Source organism: Hyaena hyaena, unplaced genomic scaffold (assembly GCF_003009895.1).
Source record: "Hyaena hyaena isolate Hyena2069 unplaced genomic scaffold, ASM300989v1 scaffold_41, whole genome shotgun sequence".
NCBI lineage: Eukaryota > Metazoa > Chordata > Mammalia > Carnivora > Hyaenidae > Hyaena > Hyaena hyaena.
In genome coordinates this window covers 3,045,105-3,065,363 of record NW_024080673.1, presented here as the reverse complement: position 1 = coordinate 3,065,363, position 20,259 = coordinate 3,045,105, and the positions used below count along the sequence as shown (strand labels likewise).

At 40.8% G+C, this 20,259-nt stretch overlaps 1 protein-coding gene across 1 annotated transcript in view; it reads right to left on the bottom strand.

Moving 5' to 3' along the window:
* The window catches only part of NCKAP5 (NCK associated protein 5), a 1,061,012-nt gene that overhangs the window by 800,518 nt on the left and 240,235 nt on the right, over nt 1–20,259 (bottom strand). The gene's annotated exons all lie outside the window — the stretch shown is intronic.

Here is a 20,259-nt window from a genome sequence, read left to right as displayed (position 1 = left end):
CCGCAGTCTTCCCCTCCTTCTCAGCATCACTCTTGCTTGTTCCTTTGTCTTGCTTCCTACAGTCACTTCCCAAGTGAACTACCTGTTCCATGTCCTTGACTTAGGGCTCTGCCTTGGGGGAAGCTCTAGGACAGTTCTTCATGCCGAGATCCCCAAACGGCCCTTTGTCCATCTTTCTAAAGGCAAGATTATTCAGCTTTTATTTTGCTACTGACCTATCCTCTACTTTAATAACTTCCTTGCTTCACATATATCAGCTGCTGCCCATTTCTGTTTCTTGCCACCAAAGAGCCCTAAATGATTCATAGCTTCATTTCAAGTGGACCCATACTACACCCTTGGATTATAGAAAGAAAGTTAGATATACCTACAAATATGCAAGCCTTGCTGAAGATCTGTGTGGCTGCTGTTGCTTTAGATGGCAAGAAACTCTGAAACATCAGACAATATTATTAAATGGCTCTTAAAAAGTAAACATTGCAGGTGAGCTTTATAGTCATCTGGCAGTGAGTGATTCCCGGTGTGTCTGCCAATGTCCACACCTGGCATGGTAAAGTGTTGAAATCCAAGGCTTCCTTGATAACTGCCAGGTCATTTAAAACTGAGATACCATATGGTTTTATACCTTTTCTATTAGTTCACCTATGATCTCTCTGAAATCATTACCTTTTGTTGTTTCTCACTCCTGTGACAGAGTAATTCTTGGAGGAAAATATAAATTATCTCCTACTTCTCCAGGTGAGGAAATAGAGAAGAGATGCAAGATTCAAACTCACATCTCTTGGTTTTTCAAGTTACTCTTTATCCACTGAATCATTCAGCTTTCCATTGCTGCTTCAATTAAATGGGTTAGATTCCTACAAAGGCCAAGTGTATCTATAATCCATCTATCTCCCCACCTACAAACCTATCTATAATCTCCCTTCCTTCCTTCTGTCCGTCCATCCATCTTTCCTTCCTTCCAATCATCTATTGTTCTATTTAATTACTAAGCGACTCCAAATACAAGTATAGCCCTGAAGAGTGGCCATTTTTCAAAAATCTGCATCTGAAATTGCAAAGGGAAAACCCACATTATTACAGTGCATCTGGTACTTGTTAATTCTTAATCTGTTGTATCTTTCACTGTCATTTGTCCAGATGCAAGAGTCTATCTCATAAGTTAATATTTTACATAAACTACACTAAAGAATTGTTGAAACCGAGTTGAAACTCCTTGGCCCCGAGCACTCTTTCTATACGGGAGCTATCTATGTCTGGCTGACTAAATGCCAAGATCATAAAAATCCACTGACTAAGAAATTTGCAAATGAGTCCAAGATTCCCCCCAAGTACATGGGGGTATGTGTGTTTCATACCCTGTTGGGTTTATAAAAGAAAAAAAAATGCCAAGAAAACTCCAGCATGTTGCTAAAACTTAATAAATGTTTGTGAACTTTGTTAATATCCTACAAAGAAATAGGCCTTTTATCTCCTAAAATGGAATCCAGGACAATGGATTTGCTTTTGAACAATGAGCTCAAAAATAGAACTTGCCATTTGGAAAGTTTCTCGAGATTTTCTAGACTAGTGGTTTCTAAATGTAGCTCATCATTAGAATTGCCCATGGGGCTTTAATAAAGAAGATGATTCCAGGATCCCACCCTAAAACTACTGAAGCAGAATGCCTGGCAGGTGGGACCAGGCTTCCTGGTGATTCTGACATTCAGCCAGGTTTGAAAACCATGACTAGAGCCTAGAGTCTGAACATTATATATTGCCTTAGCAGTTAAAATTTTAGTGCCTGTGATTATAATTTTATTATATTAATTTCCTTTGGATTTATATTTTGGAAGAAAACCCTGGATGGGAAATCATTTGGCTATTATTTTATCCAAAGTCTCTATTTTGAAAAGGCCCTTCAAAAAGTCTAAAGAGATGTTCAAGTGGTAGGTTTCTCTGCCAGTATCCTGATTCTTTACTGCTATAGTGCTCTAGCTCTGTCAGAACTATACCTCTAAAGAATGAAGAGAGGCCTGCAGGGAAGATGGGAAGTTATTTCTGTCCTGGCTGAATCATCAGGGTTTAGTCAGAAAGCTGGAAAGGACCAGAAAAGACAATCTGGCTTAGTCTCTGTCTTGATGTGGTTGTGATTTGCTTCTAGGAATTTCAAGGCAGGGAGAGTTCACTGCTGCTGTTTCAATGTCCCAACACTGAGCACATCCTTCCTTAGGGCCACTTTGTGCTGGTACCAAGACAGCATCTCTTGATCCCCAGTGCAGGGGTTTTTCTATCCCTCCCTAATTTAATCCCTAAAACCGAAGAACCTACACTTAAAATAACATGAGATGGGGTGCCTGGTGTCTCAATTAGTTAAGTACCAACTCTCAAATTCAGTTCTGGTCATGATCTCCTAGTTTGCAAGCTCCAGCCCTGCATCAGGCTCTGCTTGGGATTCTCTCTTTGCCCCTCCCCTGCTGGTGTGCTTGGGTGCACATTCTCTCTCTCTCCTCTCTCTCTCAAAATAAATAAATAAACTAAAAAAATAAAGTAACATGAGAGGATGGATTGTAATATCGAGAGGAGCATGGGACAATAAAGAGAACAATAAATTGAGTCAAAAACCGGAGATAGAGGTCCCAAGGTGGCCACTAACAGAATGTGCAAATCAGGCAGTCATCACTAATCTCATTTTTTAGTTTCTTCATCTTTAAAATGAAGAAGTCAAGCCGGTTTGGGCTCGATGTTGTGTGTGTCTCTCATTCTATCATCCATTTATTTCCTCGTGGATGTCTTCAATTGCCTTCACGAAGTTTCAGGGAGCTGTGTGCTGGGTAAAAGTAGGGAATAAGACAAACATGTTCTCTGATGACAAATAGCTTATGGTCATAAGGAAAACATATAAGTAATAAACAAACAATAACTATGTAATTGCATTAATATCATTTCTGTGGATGAAAAGAAAAGTGTTGAAGCAGCCCAAAGGAGCCACTGAGGCCGGACTCTTCCCTCCTCTGGACAGCACACCTGGCCCTCTAAATCACTGCAGTGTAGAAAGGCAGATGGCTGGCGTGTTCCAGGAACTCTGCAGTTGGACTGGTTTACCCATTAGCATGGAACTGATCAATCTTATTAGATTTTGGCAGCTTCTAGAAGACCATATTGGTGAGGAAGGGTCTGTGTTTGCTTGCCCAACTATATAAACACTTCCAAGAAAATCAATAATGTGTCCAAACTTTAGAGGCCAAACGGACTGGCTCCAGTGTCAGCATTATCACTGGCTAGGAATAAGTGACAAGGTCAAAGTCATAAATTTTGGCCCATTAGCATTTGCTTAAATAAAGTATCTCAAGGCCACAAAATAAACTGTTAACATTGGCTCTCCTCCCAAGCAAGAACTGAATATAAACGAACCAACAATATATGGATACCTTGGTCAAGTTTATCACGAGTAATGGAAAACATCTTTTGTGGTATCTCCTTTGAGGAATACTGAAGCGGAGGCTTTGCCTCATATCAATAAGCTCTATTAACAGGCTGCTACTTTACACTAGGGAGTTTGTTACATAAGTCTCCAGAATGCCTTCAGGTCAGTTGCCACAAATGATGTACCCAACAAATCCGTAAGGCAGATGGAATGATTTGTGATGTCACTTGCCTATCCGAAAGAAGAAAACTATGAGGGGAATGAATCACTTCTACGTCATGTAGCGAATTGGAAAACATGCACACATGTATATGTGTGTGCACATGCTCGGACCACAAAACTGAGTCTATACCAAAGGACTGCCATGTGGACACTGGCAGTCACAAAGCCATAAAAAGAACAGAGTACATGGAAGAGAATACATAACTAGACTACAAAGAGAACAGAGTACAGCTAGCCTTTGGATGTCCCATAAGATTCCACTCTACTCTTTCTTAAGAAGCCGAGTTGCCAGTGAATCTACTGGAAATGCCAGCATGGGTAAATATCACACGCCTTGTTTCCTTGTTTGTTTTTAAAGAAAAAAGATGTCAAGTAAAACACCCCAGTTACTGGTTTAATTTCACCTGAAATCTTTCTCTATTATTATTGGTGTTAGCAGGCGCATCACTATCATTTTTAGTATTCTTTTGAGATGGAAACTCAAACTCCAACAGTGTGAAGCTGTCCATGTGACACGATGACAAACACTCTGTCACCTGAGATACCATTCTTCATGCTTTTACTTGCTATTTAAGGTATGGGGCGCCTGGGTGGCTCAGTTGGTTAAGTGTCTAACTTCAGCTGAGGTCATGATTTCACAGTTCACAGGCTTGAGCCTCACATCGGGCTCTGTGCTGACAGCTCAGACCCTGGTTCCTGCGTCAGCTTCTGTGTCTCCGTCTCTCTCTTGCCCTTCCCTGCTCATGCTCTGTCTCTCTCTCTCTCTCTCTCAAAAATAAATGCACATTAAAAAAAATTAAAGCACGAAAGCTCCTAAGCATACAGTCTGAAACAAAACCAGAGACTATAGATGGGTTAGCATTCAACCACATACATGGGAATAACAGAATAACAGACTCTGGTACAGTCAGCTGAACTGACCTCATTAGGTTATCAGAAATTTTCATTCTATGACAGACTGAGTAGTGAACTTTTAAAAATATCTTTTCCTCACAGCAATCATGCAAAAAGCCAACAGTATGATGTAGCTAACTAGAGTCCAGCATTATGAAGTGCTTCTTACTGTTTTTGTTCTGATAAAAACAATTAGTAATCTATTGCTGAGAATCACTGATGGACACCAGTTCATTCAATGGGGCAAAGTGTTTCCTGTGATGCAGTCTTCCCACGCTTTTGCACAAGGGCAGTCATTGGCTGAGGCTTTCTTTGGGGGAGACAAGCCCTTGAAGAAACAATAACTCCAAATTTTCTGAACTGCACCCTGGAAAACACAGCCCAGCCTGCTGAGGGAGGCGGGGGGGTGGTGGCGGTAAAAGGCAGTGCCAGTCCTGCATCTTTGAAAGCATGGCTTAAAAATAGCCCAGAGCACTTTCCTGTTTGGAGGACTCAGTAACAGCTGTTCATAGCCTGCATTTCTTTCATACTTCCCTCCCCACCACAAAGAAAATACAAAGTAGCACTGGCTATAGGAATGGACATTATTCAACAATAATGTGCTTTCAACAATAGCACAGGAAGAGTCACAGACACAATGGAGGGAAAATGGGGAAAACTTAGGAGGAGCAGAGAGAGTAGGGAAGAGATACTTTTAAACAATGAGAAATTTAAAATAAGCAGGAAGGCAAGAAAGAAAGGACAGGATTTGAAAGGTTGCTTCTGAGAGGTGATATGGTAGTGTGACAAAGAGCACTGTGGTGGGAATTCTAAAAATCAGAGTGTCTGTTAGCTCTGTAGCTAATTAGCCATGCTTTCTTGGGCACGCTCCTATGTATCTCCGTGTCTCTTTCCTAAAATGGGCAGAGGGTGGAGGAAACAGAACCAGTCATCTTCTAAAAATCCCCTCTAATTCTGAAAATGGGGGATGGTATGCACGTGGCCTATGGACAGCCAAGGAATTGGGAGAAACACTGGATTTACTTTCCAAAGATGTAACGTCTAGTCCCCTACAGAAGAGCATTAAGGAGTTCAAAGATGAGGCAAACTGAAGCATACCCAGCTTCCGGGCCACCTGTTTCCACCATCCCAGGAGGGCTGCTTAATGGACACTGAGAAAGCAGTCCTTACTCCCCATGTTATGGTGGCAACGCCCAGGGAGCCGCATGGCCCAGAACCCACATACACAAAATTCCTTCCCGTCTTCCATGGCTCCTTGAAGTTTCTATCCCAAGGTTCACAAAGCCAAGATGGCAGAGTGCATGGCCTTCGACTAGAGGACATATGTCAGGTGCTGAGCAGATAGAGAATAACAGGTAAAGAACACAGGTACTGGAGTCAAACAGGCTTGCGTTCTCAGTTCTGCTGAGTACAGATCCACAACCTCTGCTAAATATCTTAACACTTCTCTGATTTTCAATTGTCATTTTCTTTTTAATTTCTACAAATGGGCTCAGAAATGCAGTTATCAAAGCGCATGCCACAGGGTAAGCTCTCAATATACATCGCTTGCTATTATTTGCTAACATGATTTTCGTGGAGTGTTTTGCTTACTTTGGAGAAATGTCCTTTGACTTTCTGAATTGCCCTGTCATCTTTGATGAAAACAAAACAAAGAACCTTCTAGTATGGGATGGCCAAGTAGCAGTGGATCACATATTGACTACAGCTTTACGAAGCCTGCAAACACGAGTCTGTAAGTTCCTAACGTGAGCTACTTAGTAAGTAACTCTAAACACTTAAAAGCAGGACTCCAATTCTGTAGATGGGGTTCCACTGGTCAACAAATGTAAAGTCTTATAGCCAGCAGAGATTTGCTGAGTGTTTCCCTTACGCTCACCCCTCCCATCAAGAGAAAAGACACAGGAAGTCTCCATTTGGGCAGTCTTACAAGATAGAGTATTTCTTCTAGCTCTCTTGCAGTTGGACCGTGCTGAGAAATCACCCAAAAATAAATGCAAGCTATAGGCCTATGTGCCTTTCTGAAGTTAAGACTGGCTTCAATGTTAGTTTTTATGTAGACATGGGGTTAGAACATCTGAAAAGGCCCCTAAGGGACAAATCATCTTAACTGAGAGAAGAACCCTCTAAGAAACTAGTTAATATGGATCTGAAACTGAAAAATGGGTGACATAATGGACCTTTCTTGGCAGAATCGGGAGAAGAGACAATCCTCCCCCCAGAAGGATTCATGAGAGTTTCTGTATAAAAGCCAGGCTCTGACAGAACTGCATTTCCTAGATTTTTTTTTCTTTTCTTTTTTTTTTTTTTTTTTTTTTACTTCTAACACACTGATACAGTCTTCTTACAGCAAAAGAGAATCACAGAATTTTAAGATAGCAGGAAACTATACAGAATGTTTATTTGAAACCCTTTATTTTATTTGCCCAAGTAATTAATTACTTGTCGGTACTTTAAAATGGATCCCAAATGACCTAAATCTCAGCCCAGTAAAATCACATACAACATGTGGCTTAGTCATTATTTTTTATTTTTATTTTTTGATGGGCACTAAGTAAATCTGTCTAGATGTCTAAGCTCCTAGACACTGGAGCCTTCAATCTGAAATGGACATGGTGGCAGCTATATGCCTAAGGACCAGCCAAAGAAAACAGAACACCCAGAAACCCAGAGATTCAATCTGATGAAAATTGCGATCACTCTTGGCAAACCTATGGTTTCAATTTCACATGGAACACTGGCCAGGCTCCAAAGGGAGATTTCTAGGGTGCAAGGTAAAGATGGCTGTGGAGGAGACTGGGAGAAAAAAGGCCCAGGATGCTGGCAGAATAAGAGCCACGGGGTCTGAGAGACAGGGTGCCAGTCTTACAAAAGGTCAAGGACCTCCCTTTGGCAATTTTGTCCTTTTTGATGTAACAGTTTCCCTAATGTCCAAGTTAGGAGCATTCATGACAAAGCTCCCTCTGCCCAGTATCACGGATTGAAACCCTGGATCTGGGTATGACCCAGACATGGCAATGACCCTTACTCCCACGTCCTGAGTGGAGTCTCTCTAGAACGTAGGTCCCCAGGAAGGCCAAGAGAGGGCCATGGAGAGTAGCTAAATGCAAGTTCCTCTAGCTCCCTCCCTAGGGAGCACCTATTTTCAGGTGATTCAGAAAGCAACATAAGGGAATCCTGTCAACACTCAGATTAGTCAGGCCCACTCAGTGAGCAGTTAATATCTTCCCATAACAATAACAGTGTGTGAAGAACAGTGCAAGAGAATCATCAAGGTTATGACTGAATCTAGGAGTATCTCTAAGTAAATAGATCCAGGTAAGAATGAGGAAGAAGGGCAATGGCCAAAGGCAAAAATGAAATCCTCCATCGAAAATTCAAAACGCAATCTCTATGACAGAGTGTGTTCTATACTGTCAGCATAATGAAGACGAGGTCTAGAGCCAAGAGACTAGGGTTTGCTCAGAAGGAATGTCAAGTGAGGACAGAGAGAAAAAGGCACCGTATGTATCCTCATTCAGCATTAGGCAAGTATTTTTAATACCACTGGACATAACCAGTGAGACCCAGGCAAACAGAATTGACAGAGCTGACTATGAAGTTTTTGGTGCCTGATTCCAAGAATATGTTCTTTTTTAGCCAAGTCTTCCTTGTGGACTCAACCTCTAGCTGTTTGCTTTGCATTCACTAAGTTTGTTATGTGTTGTATGATTTCTCTCAAGAGCTAGGAGATTTCCTGAAGAAGAGGCCTAATGTAGGCCTATTCACTTTTCCAAAAGACCCAGAAGAACCTTCAGGGGAAACACTACAATGGGGAAGTGGGAAAAGAGTGCAATTTGATATTGACAGAGAACATGAGAAATTCTCAAACTCAGCTCACATTCACCTAAGGTTTTGTATCTATCTAGTTCAATATTCATTCAAAGATTTGTGAATTCATTAATTAATTTATTCAATAAATATTGGATGTCTGTAACACCAGACCCTGTTAAGGTACCAGAGAAATCGTAATAAAAAGCTGCTCTTGTGTAGTGTGCCACCCGGCCTGGGAGGTGGACAATACACACGCAGATGAGTGTATTTGTGAGTAATACAAGTAATAAGTGCAACCATAAGCTGAGATCCCTGTAAAGTGAGGCAGGGAGTTTGGGCACGAGGTGGAGGATTAGTGAGCCTCATCTCGGAGGTGAGCAGAGTTTAAGGGGCCTCAAGATGACCAACAGATCCAAAGACAAATGGGCCGGATTAAGGTGGAAACAAGAGACAACGTAATTAGTTACCCCCGGAGCTCCCATTTTCCTGAAGGCTTTCAGTAAGACCTTCCCAGCCACTCCAGGCCAGGATGCTTGCTCTCTTCTGTGACCCTATACCTATTCTGACTCTACATGATTTCTGCTCCACCAGCGTTGGGTACTAGATCTAATTTTTGTGTGTAGGGCCATGTCATCTCTGGAGCGACCCTGGGTAAAAATATAGCCTTTGGAGTCAGGAAAGAGGTGAATTCTAATTCCAGCCCACCACTCACTTGTTGTAAACTAATTTCTCAACCTCTACTATAAATGGGATGATAGTGCTAGTTCCTACCTTACCATATAGTTGTAAAGAGGGTACGGCACACAAAGAGTGCTCAGTAATGGGAGTTGCTATTCGTAGATGTGTCAGTTCTTATGCAAAGGGGCTATGCCTTTGATTTTCAGTTATGTCCCAAGTACCTATAACACAGTATGTTTCCTCTCAGTGGTTTGTGAAAATGGCATAACATGCTCCCCAAAGCACTGTCTTTGGAATCATCAAGGATAGTTTTCTTTACAGATTCTATTATTTACTAGTTATATTACCAAGAACAATGGTTCTTTAACTGCCCCAAGCCTCAGTTTTCTCATCTATTCAATAGGAATGATCATACCAACCTCACACGGGTGTTAGCTATAATGCACGAGATAATATATGGAAATTTGAAAGCATTCCCTGATCTAAACTTCTGGTTCTGTGCCTCATAACTCTTGCTGATTTAAAGCAAAGTCCAGTTATGTGAATCCACAACATTTTTAAAAGGGAATTCACACACTGAGTACCTTTCTCACAAATCTTCCTGGACTGGAAGACCAGGGTATGGTCAGATCCATCTAGCTTGCCTCAAACCAAAGTCACAGAAGAGGGCCAATGTTTAAGGTATATGTGACTCAGCTCATGGTTATCGGAATCCCATGTATTTCTCTCCAAGGTGAGGGTCATTGATGGTCTCTGCACTGGTAAATATGACAAACTGCTTTGTATTTCTTTCATGTTCTACATGAGTCATGTGATATCATAAATCTCTTGCCAAGCAGCAGTACAAAGCTGAGTGTAGCTAGGGAAGGTCACCATGCCCTAAAAGACATGTCCAACAACTGTATGAAATTCTAAATAGTACTCTGACCTTGATGGGATTTATATTTTATTGATATGCTTCAATGTGCTGTGGATAGATATAAAGCAGTCAAGGAAAAAGGTAGACACGAATGCCAGTACAGGTCCATAGGGCAGGAAGAAACCAGAATGAGCATGGGGAAAGAAAAATTAGCTTGAAAGAAACAATTACAATTAGCCAATGACCAAATATCTCCATACTATTCTTGTCCAAGACTTTTACATTATCCTCATGATGACTTTGGTAAGCTTATAAAATCCAGTGACAGTATGAACATTACTGAAATATTTTGTAAACCCAATCTGTAGACATCATGAGAACAAGGAATTTCATCCATTTTGTTTACTGATGTTGATTCACAGAAGTTGGTACTCAATAAATAGTAATAAAAAAAAAATGAGTGAATGGATGAGAATCTTGTTTGGGGGTTTCCTGCTGGATTCCTGGTGTATTTTATATTGCTGTTACACTGCAGTTTGTGTTCATCATGTTCCTTTCACAAACTATAACTTTCCACTGATTATTTTCTATAGCTGACTTCCCTATTCACTTATAGTACAGAAAAGAGTAATAGAGCAAATTGGGCAGTACCGTCAAAAGAAAAGTGAGTGTAATGAATAAATGACGAGATCAAGTTCAGGCAGAAAGACAGGGACAAAAGGGGGGATCCAGAGGGTCTAAGCCCAGCCAGCTCCCCATGCTCCATCACCTGAAGACCTCTCTGCTCACTTTCTGGGAAGTAATACAGCAGAGAAATAGAGGTCAAGTTGTTCTTCCATGGCCAAGAATTCATTCTATCAGGGAAGGATGAGTTTATGAGAATAGGTTGGTAGTTCTGTGGCTTATTCTATGTGACATACACTCTTTAGGTTGGCCTTTCTATTAAGACATGATGCCACCATAATGCATAATCCACCCCCTCTGACATGGGTGGTAAGAGGGCCATATAGGGCCCCTTTCCATTCCTTTTTACCATTAGAGAGACCTCTGCAACTTGAGACTGATTCTTCATTGTACCTTAACTGTCCATCTTCAACAGAACAGACAGGCTTACCAACAAATCTGATTATAGATCTTAATTCTTAACTTGCTCCAAAACTAGGCCTGATGGCTTTCCCTTACCCTCGCTTCTTGTATACTAAAATTCCTTACTTCTCTCTCTCATAAAAACCTTCTTCTCTGCATTCCCACTGCATTCCCCTCAGCACAACTTTGTCCTGATTTTCCCTAAACTAACAAGTAATTCCTAACCAAACTTTATGACTCATGTCATGTGCCCCTTCAATCCATTTTCCAAACTTCCATCCCAGGTGTGATTCAAAAAGGCAATCCTGATTATATGCCCTTGCGTTGGAAAACTAAATTCCTTAGCACAGAATATAAAGTGTGTTCTGGCTCCCATCACCCTCTCCAGCCTCATGTTCAACTTCTCTTCTTATGACCCTCCACCTCCCAGCTCGGCTCACTCTCTTGCCATTTCCAGAGCACCCTGGTTTTCCCTCACTATCGTGCCTTTTCCTTTATAGTTCTTGGTCCAAAATGTCCTTCCTTCTGTCATCTGCCAGTCAATCTCAACTCTAAACCTACCCAAATTTTGATTCCATTCTAAACCTCCAGTAGGCTTCCCTAAATCCATTAGGCAGACCTCCACCCAACCCACCCTGTGTTTCCCCAGCACCTGCTCTTTCCATGATAGCAACTACAACACCAGATGAAAAATTACTTGCTTACTTACCTCTCCCTGAAGTCAAAGGCTATGTTTCATTGATAGGAACACACACACAGAACACAGTCCTCAATACACAGTTAACACTCACTAAATGGCTTCTGATTCAATGAATAAATACATTCACCACTGTCTCTCAGATCTGCCCTTGCATTCTTTCAGCGAATAATTTAGTTGCTGATCTCCCAGATGCCAGAAAACAGCCACTTGAGTACTTAAAAAAAAAACAAACCCCAACTGGGGCGCCTGGGTGGCTTAGTCGGTTAAGCGTCCGACTTTTGCTCAGGTCATGATCTCACAGTTCGTGGGTTTGAGCCCCGCGTTGGGCTCTGTGCTGACTGCCAGCTCGGAGCCTGGAGCCTGTTTCAGTCTGTGACTCCCTCTCTCTCTGACCCTCCCCTGCTCACGCTGTCTCTCTCTCCCTCTCTCTCCTAGAAATAAATAAAAATATTAAAAAAAAAAAGTTCTAAAAAAAAAAAAACCCAACTGTACTGTAATGCCACTTAGGAGACTGAAGGGATAGAAAATACATCCTGCCATACTCAGGGAAACTGGTCTGTAAGAAGGAAAGAACAAATATCCAGTTACTGGGTTTGAAAGGAAAAACTGAAAATACAAGCGTTGGCAGAGTTCTTCAATCAGATGCCTTATCTTCCAGCCATCAAGGACAGGCAGACTGGAAACACTCCAACTCTTAGTGCAGTTGACAGGGGATTTGACCAAGCAAAGTGTGCACAGATTTACACACTCAGAATGAGCTGATGACCAGCTGTCACTTGCCAAGAACAATTATGGCTTAGACTCATCTGAGATTTGTCAAGTCCAGGGACAAGGCAGCTCTTTTAGTTATGCCCACTGCTATTTCATGAAAGCCTATTTCTGAAGGGCTATAGTTACCTGCGCTGTATATTCCCAACTACTGAATAATAGGATGATGCAGAAGGATTCAATCCAGAGGCATGGGCATGGAGACGGAAGATTGGGGGCTCAATGAGTTATACCTAGGAATAAATGCACTAACTCATAAATAGTAGACCAAAGTAAAGTTACCAGCTAAACATTACATTTAAAATAAACAAAGAGCAAAGCATTTCCTTGCTGATTGCTCTCAGGCAAAATTTTATGCCTGCCTCCTATAAAGCCATGATGTCTCAAGGTCTAAATTAAATAACCCACTTGCTTTGACAGATCATTTGTTTATTCAGAAGTTCATTAAAACCAGGAGTGTGTACAAAATCTAACAATATTCAAAGCTCCAGAATGTTTCTTAACCAGTATTTCAGTCAAATATATCTAACAAAATGCTTTTGGAAATGACATTAGCACACAAGGTTAATTCTTTGATATTATTTATAGACAAGCTGGCATTACTCACCTAACAAAGCCATGCTTGTCCAAGTCCTGATTAATTACAGCAGAAGGACGCCTCATTGAAGAAGGGGACATCTTGCTCATCTGGAAAAGGGGCTGCCTTGTGGGTGACACGTGGGGCACCTCTTGAACCCAAACCTGACCTACTTGTTAATTTCTGACTGAAGATTACATACTTTATGAAAATTTCATTTTCATCTGCTTGGTGGCCAGCCACAGCCCAGTGTCTTCTCCCAAGCCACCGTGCACCCTCCAGCCTATGCTCACCTCTCCTGCCTCGACTACTTAGACTACTTATACAACCTTGCTTTTGCATGTAACTTACACGTAATCGAGATAGTAGATACATCTGACGAAATTTAGGACAGTGCTAACTATGCACAGAGCAACTACCTCCAAAAATGCTTTCTGAGCTTTGTGGCTGTTTTGACAAAGCTTGTGGTTCTCAGGGTGTGGGGCCCAGCAGCAGTAGCAGCATCACCTGGGAACTTGTTGGAAATGGAAATTAACGGCCCCACCCAGACCTGCTGAATCAGAAACCGGGGATGGGAGCAGGCACCTGTGTGTTAATGAGCCTTCTATATGATTTTGCTGTGGTCTCAAATTGGGGAATTACTGCATTAGGATTTACAAGTCTGCACCTACTTGCGAAAATCTGACCAGTTTACGAGAAGGGGAAAATATCAAGGTTCTTGTGATGAATCCAAACTAAGTTCAAAAACAAAAGAATTTCCAATTATCTTTGCAAAGAACTACTTCTTGCAGAAAGTAAACACGGTAAGATCAGGCATCTGAAAAGCACACAAACAAACAAAGACCCAGGAAAATGTTTGTCTAATAAAGCAACACAGATTATATTTCTAATTATCAGGAGAATCGTTTAGCACTGAGTGTCAGGACAACCACAGCCTCCTGAATTAATTCTGATTCTGAGCTGAATGAATGTGCCAAGCTTATTCCCATGGAAACTGAGCACTATACACACTGATAGGGTTATAGAACATATAACTAAGCTCAGGCAATTGCCAATTTTAGAAGATTAGCATAGAAAATTTGATGCCACACATTTATTTTCCAAATATCAGATGTGCTTCATCTATATTCAAGGATAAGGGACTGTCAAAATTTGATTTAAGAGAAAGGAAAAAGCCCTACTAAAACACAGCCTATCATCTTTGAGTTCTGGCCAAAATGAGGCAGAAGTTCTGTTTTCTTAATACTGCTTTAATTACAAGGAGACTGTTTTGAACATTGGTATTAAACAGGTTGCTATGGCTTCCTGCCTAAGAATTTGGCATTCAAGTTGCAGTCACGGGCAAGCTCTGAATGGTCTGAATAAGGTGCACACGAATAGAGTTTCTCACCCTAAACCCCTGCCACAGGGCATCCATCAGGAAGAATATTGGGAGGTAACGGAGCACTAACAGAGGCACAATCTCTCTTCCCTTTCCTAGGCACTCCCTCCTCGGTGTGTCACATAGAACACTCTCCCTGAATAAAAAGGGGCTGCTTTGAACAGCAGCAGAACCTGCTGTGGCCATTTCTGAGCACAAAGAACCATGTGGAATGTTGTTTAGACTTCCACAAGGTTTGTTTGTTCCTTGGGCAACTTTGGCGTTTCCAAATTTTATATATGACTGTGACTAACAGGGAAGAAAGCAAACAAGAAGTTCAAAGCAGAGCTAACTATGCTCAGATACAGGTTTTTGTCTCTGGCAAATAATAGAGAAGTAACCACAGGGGATTTTATCGTTATGTTCCTAGAGAGATACAAAGACCCTCAGGTAACACAAACCAGAACGTTCAAAATGAGCAAATACAATCCTCAGAGTTATGTTTATGCTTAATATCTATTCAGATATCTAAGACTCCTTCTGGCTTGAAAACTCTCCCTTCTCTGATCTTATAGCTTCTCATAGGGATGGAGCCTTTGAAATTTCATGCCAGGCTTTCGCAATTTACGGTTTTGTCAAGAAAAAAAGTCCATAAGCAACACATGCCACAAATTTGAGGTTGTTTTTGTAAATGCTCAGCACTTGAGGGTTTTGCCTTTCATTCTGCAGAGCTAGTGGTAGAGTTTCATATTTTGAAAGGGAAGGGGAGAGAAACATAGTTTTGGTAAGCAAACTGTCTGGGTGGGGGCCCCAGACAAGTTCATGGGTTCCTTTCAGGATACAGTAGTCCCCCCCCGTATCCATGGCAGATATGGTCCCAGACCCACTGTGGATGCCGGAAACACTGGATCGTCCTGAACCCTATATAGACCATGTTATTTCCTATACGTACACTCCTATAATAAAGCTTAATGTATAAATTAGGCACAGAAGTGATTAACAATAGCTAATAATAAAATAGAACAATTAAAACAATATACTGCAATAAAAGTTATTTCAATGTGGTCTCTCACAATACCTCATTGTACTATGTTCATGCTTCTTGTGATGATATGAGATGAATAAATGCCTACATGATGAGATGAAGTAGGGGAACTGATGTAGGTGTTGTGATGTAGCATCAGGCTGCTACTGACTTTCTGATGATACGTCAGGAGGAGGATAATGTGCTTCTAGAACGCAGCTGACCAAGAAATCCTAAACCACAGATAAGGCGGACTACTGTATCTCCATTTACATGTAATTAATTATAATACATGTGAGGGAAAGGTGAGACAGAGGTAAGAGATGGAATAAGTGGTAATGAGTATTTATTTGTAAGTAAAGGAACAAAAAGAAAATGATAAAAGCAGCAAAGACACTCTGTAAGAGAAGAAGGAAGTGATTTCACCCTATGTCTTGCATTCAGTGGTGCTGACCTGGTTTAGAGAAGGTGAAGGAGTTTGTACTCTTTCTCCAAAAGGCTATCAACTCATATCCTAAAGCTTGACACAATAACTTCATAAAAATGATAGTTCATTATCTCAGCTTCAATAGATAAATATTTTTTATGGCTCCAAGAATAACCCAGTCTTCTCTGAAAGCTAACACTCACGCCCAGGCCAGTGACCTTCTGATTCAAGGAACTTGCTGGCTGACAATATTATTTGAGCTTTAATACAGGTTTCCAACCCAAGATTGTTTTCTTCACATGGAAAGAAGTAGGCTCTGCAAGACTAACTTGGAAGTTATGGGCAATATTTCAGTTACTGGATTGGGGCTGACAGATGTCATTAGCTTTATCTTCTTGTTTGCAAACTTGGGGCACATTGGCCCAAGTCACATAGGAACTTATATCAAAGAATTATTATCTATTTTTGGTTTAAATCCCAGTACCAAATCAGTAAAATGAATCAGACTTTAATTGGGAAGAAAAATTTTCTATTATCTGGATGTGATATATTTAATTCACAAAGCTTAAGTGCAAGTTTAAACTACTAGCACAAGAGAAGGAAAAATACTCAAGTCCTTTGTCTCAAACGTCTCTGGGTTCTAAAAACGTGCAAGCTAGATGGGATCCCTTAGACATTTTCAGAAAGTTATGTGATAAAAATCCATGCCAGGTGGACACATCTTGCCACCTTGTCCGAGACCAAAACCACAAAATCCAGCCAATGACCCAAGGCCAAGGAAAAGTGACATGCAAGCCATTTGTTAATCTGCAGTTCCCTTGATTTTCACAGGCAAAGAATGGATTTCAACTTGTTTCTGACGCAGCACTATTTTTTCAAAGAGTTTCTCTCGTCATTCACAAGGATTTAGGAGAGCAAATAGTTTAAGTTAAGCATTTATAAGCTTGGACTTCATTACCGAGAAGAAGAGAAGTATTCAGTCTGAAAACTGCAGAGTCTAAGTCATCTTGCAGCAAAAGAACACAGAATCTTATGAAAAGGACACACACTGCTTTTAACAACTTGGTGGTCTGATTTTAGATGTGCAAAGCAATCCCAACCATAGATAATTCATTTACTTTTTGTTCTACTTATTTTTATTCTGGTATAATTAACACGCAGTTATATTACATTCAGGTATATATGAGAGGACGATTCAAGAATTCTATACACTTCTCAGTGCTTATCAAGGTAAGTGCACTCTTAATCCTCTTCACCTATTTCACCCATCCCCCACCCACCTCCCCTCCGCCAACCACCTAAGTGAAAAAAGTCAGAGAAAGACAAACCAAATGCTTTCACTCATATGTGGAATTTAAGGAAAACAAATGACCAAAGAGAAAAAGAGAAACAAAAAACAGACTCTTAACTACAGAGATAATTCATTTTTCAAAGCAGACAGAGGAAAATTCTATTTCGTGTTAGTGTTAAGTCAACTAAAATCTAAATTTGGAAAGCCTTAAGGTTCAGTCCTTTAAAAAAAATATTCATGTGGGGAACCTGGAGGGCTCAGCCAGCTGAGCGTCTGACTTGGGCTCAGGTCATGATCCTGTTCATGACTTTGAGCCCCACATCAGGCTCGCTCCTGTAAGCGTACAGCCTGCTTCAGACCTTCCGTCCCCCCGTCTCTGCCCTTCCCTGCTTGTGCTTTCTCTCTCAAAAATAAATAAGTATTAAAAAGAAAAATTAGGAACATTCAATAAGGTAGACACTGTCCTCCATATCTTCCACATGAGTGATGTCTTACCATTTACTCAACCCTTCTGAAATTCACGGAAGTGTGCGCTTTGGCAAGGCTTTTCCGTGTAATTTACAACTCAAGCATACTTATCAGACTGGGGGCACTGCTCCACTGACATGTCTTTCTGCAGAGTTCTGGAACGCAAGAGAGTCCTGAGGTACAACTTGAGTGGGAGGTCTGCACACCAGACATGGCAATAATTTATCTCAAATATCAAAATGCCAAATGGAATAGCCGCACGTGAATGGGCCAATAATGCCCTTGGCAAAACAGAATCCGTAAATTGATTTTAAAGCTGACAGGGTTTCCATCGATAGATGAATAGACAAAGAAGATATGCTATGGATCTACAGTGGAGTATTACTCAGTCATACAAAAGAATGAAGTCTTGCCATTTACGACAACATAGATGGACCTAGAGGCTACTGTGTTAACTGAAATAAGTCAGATAGACAAAGACACATATCATATGATTTCACGTATAGGTAGAATCTAAGGAAAAAAAATCCAAATGAATAAACAAAAACCAGAAATGGATCCATAAATACAGAGAATAAACTGATGATTGCCAGAGGGAAGGGGGATGGAGAGATGAGAAAAATGGGTGAAGGGGAATGAGAGGTAGAGGCTCCCAGTTAGAGAATGAATAATTCATGAGGATGAAAGGTAGAGCCTAGGCAATGCAGTCAATGGTTTTTAATAAGGTCATATGGTGACAGATGGCAGTTACACTTGTTACGAGCAGAGCATAACAGACAGATTTGTCAATTCACTATGTGGTACAGCTGAACCTAAGAGAACATTGTGTGTCAACTAAAATTTAAAAAGTAGAAAAAGAAAAGTTGATAGGGTGGCTCTGGCCAAAATGGGAAAGCCAAACATTAAACTGGGATTGCAAACTGATATTTAAAAGGTCTATCTTGAAACATTTGAAATGAATAGAATTAGTAAATAACTAATTCTTAAATAGTATAAATTATCCAATATTAAATTTCCCTCAGAACTGAACCTTAGGCTTCTTATGACAGTGATATATTTGTGACATACATTTTTCTCCCTGTAAGACTTCTCTCTTCCATGCTCACTGATGCCTGCAGTTCCATCATTAGAAATTTCCACTTTTACCACTTACTTAAATGCAACACAGAGGCGAGGCCCATTAGGCTTGCTCAGCCACTGAAACCCATCTGCTGGGAACAGGCTGATAACCTGAAATCTTCTTTTTTTCCTTTCTTTGGTATCTCCCACCTTGTGCTAGACACTTGATATCATAGGGTTTCTGAGCTCTAAGGAACTTGACAGGTCACTGGGGTCCCAACCTGTTATCACAAAGAAAAGCCAGTGACGCTGAAGCTCAGAAGGAAAACGAGAATTCTCCAGAGTGAGCCCGTGAATGGCAAAACGGGGAGCAGAGTGTGGAGCCCACAGCCACACAGAATTCATCCCCTAGCCATTTGCTGAGCCCCACTAGATGCTGGACACTGCATTATATGGGGGACACGGTGACAAGAACTACAAACATCTTTTCCTATAGAAGCTTGAGATCAAAGTGGGTTCCCAGACTCGAAACCCAGTACAATGAATCTACCCAACTAAGTGTAATTATAGAAGGGCCTCTTTGATTAACTCTTTTCAATTCAATCTAAGGAGCTTAATGATTAAGATATAAAGATTATTTCCTTAGAAGTTTCCACTTGAAAAAAAGTACTAGAATTTAGATTCCACCGACATGTTTCTGAGATTCCAGCAAATATAATTTAACTTTACTGAGTTTTATTTTTCATTTACAGAGCATGAAGAGAGAGCTCAAGCATTTTAGTTACATATTTAAAATTAAAGCTGTTTATTCATTTACTCTGTTTATGAGGTGTGTATACAAAGATTATGAACACAAAAGTACTGATTTGATTACTCCTGATACTCAGAACTAACTAGTTACTATTAACAACAGCTAAGTTATTAACTTTTCTAATGGATCAATTTGTACATTGTCATGGATGACAGGGAGTCTTATTCAAGTGTGAAACCTCAGTCTATTCCATTTTCCATGAATTCTCTCAGATAATTAGTTTCAAGAAATACCACCATGTAACACCTTATATTTTTCTAGCCCCCCTGGGAATATCTGAACCATGTGATGGGAACAAAAAACCACAAAATCCTGTAAGGAAGTAGCATTAACATTCAATACTGGACAAGCAGTCTTTGCTCCATCAAGCCTCCCTACATTTTTATTCACACCATGTACTTGTCATAACTGAATGGCCACTGCTTTGGTGACTGGCTTTGGGTTTCCCCTCAAAACTCGATGGTGGCTCTGTCAGTCCATGTGCACATAGCTTCGTCTAGTTTACGGGCACCTTTTCCTGAATGTGCTGTATTTATAGAGTTTGGGAAATGAGCAGAAAAGACAATGCTTCATTTGTGATCTACCATTTCAGTACCTTTTTCAAAGCCTCCTCCAAAGGGACATTATGGGCCACTGCTCCGTTTCATTCTGGAACATTACATAAATGCCAGCTGCTTTCTGAGGGCTGAGTGAGCAAAGAAGAAATTGGATCCATTTATTGGAAAGGAGCTGTGGATGCTGTTGTTGGAGGATTTTTCTAGTCTCTCTTTCTCCTTTGGCCAAAGAGTCCTTGCCTGACTGTAGAGAGTTACTCCA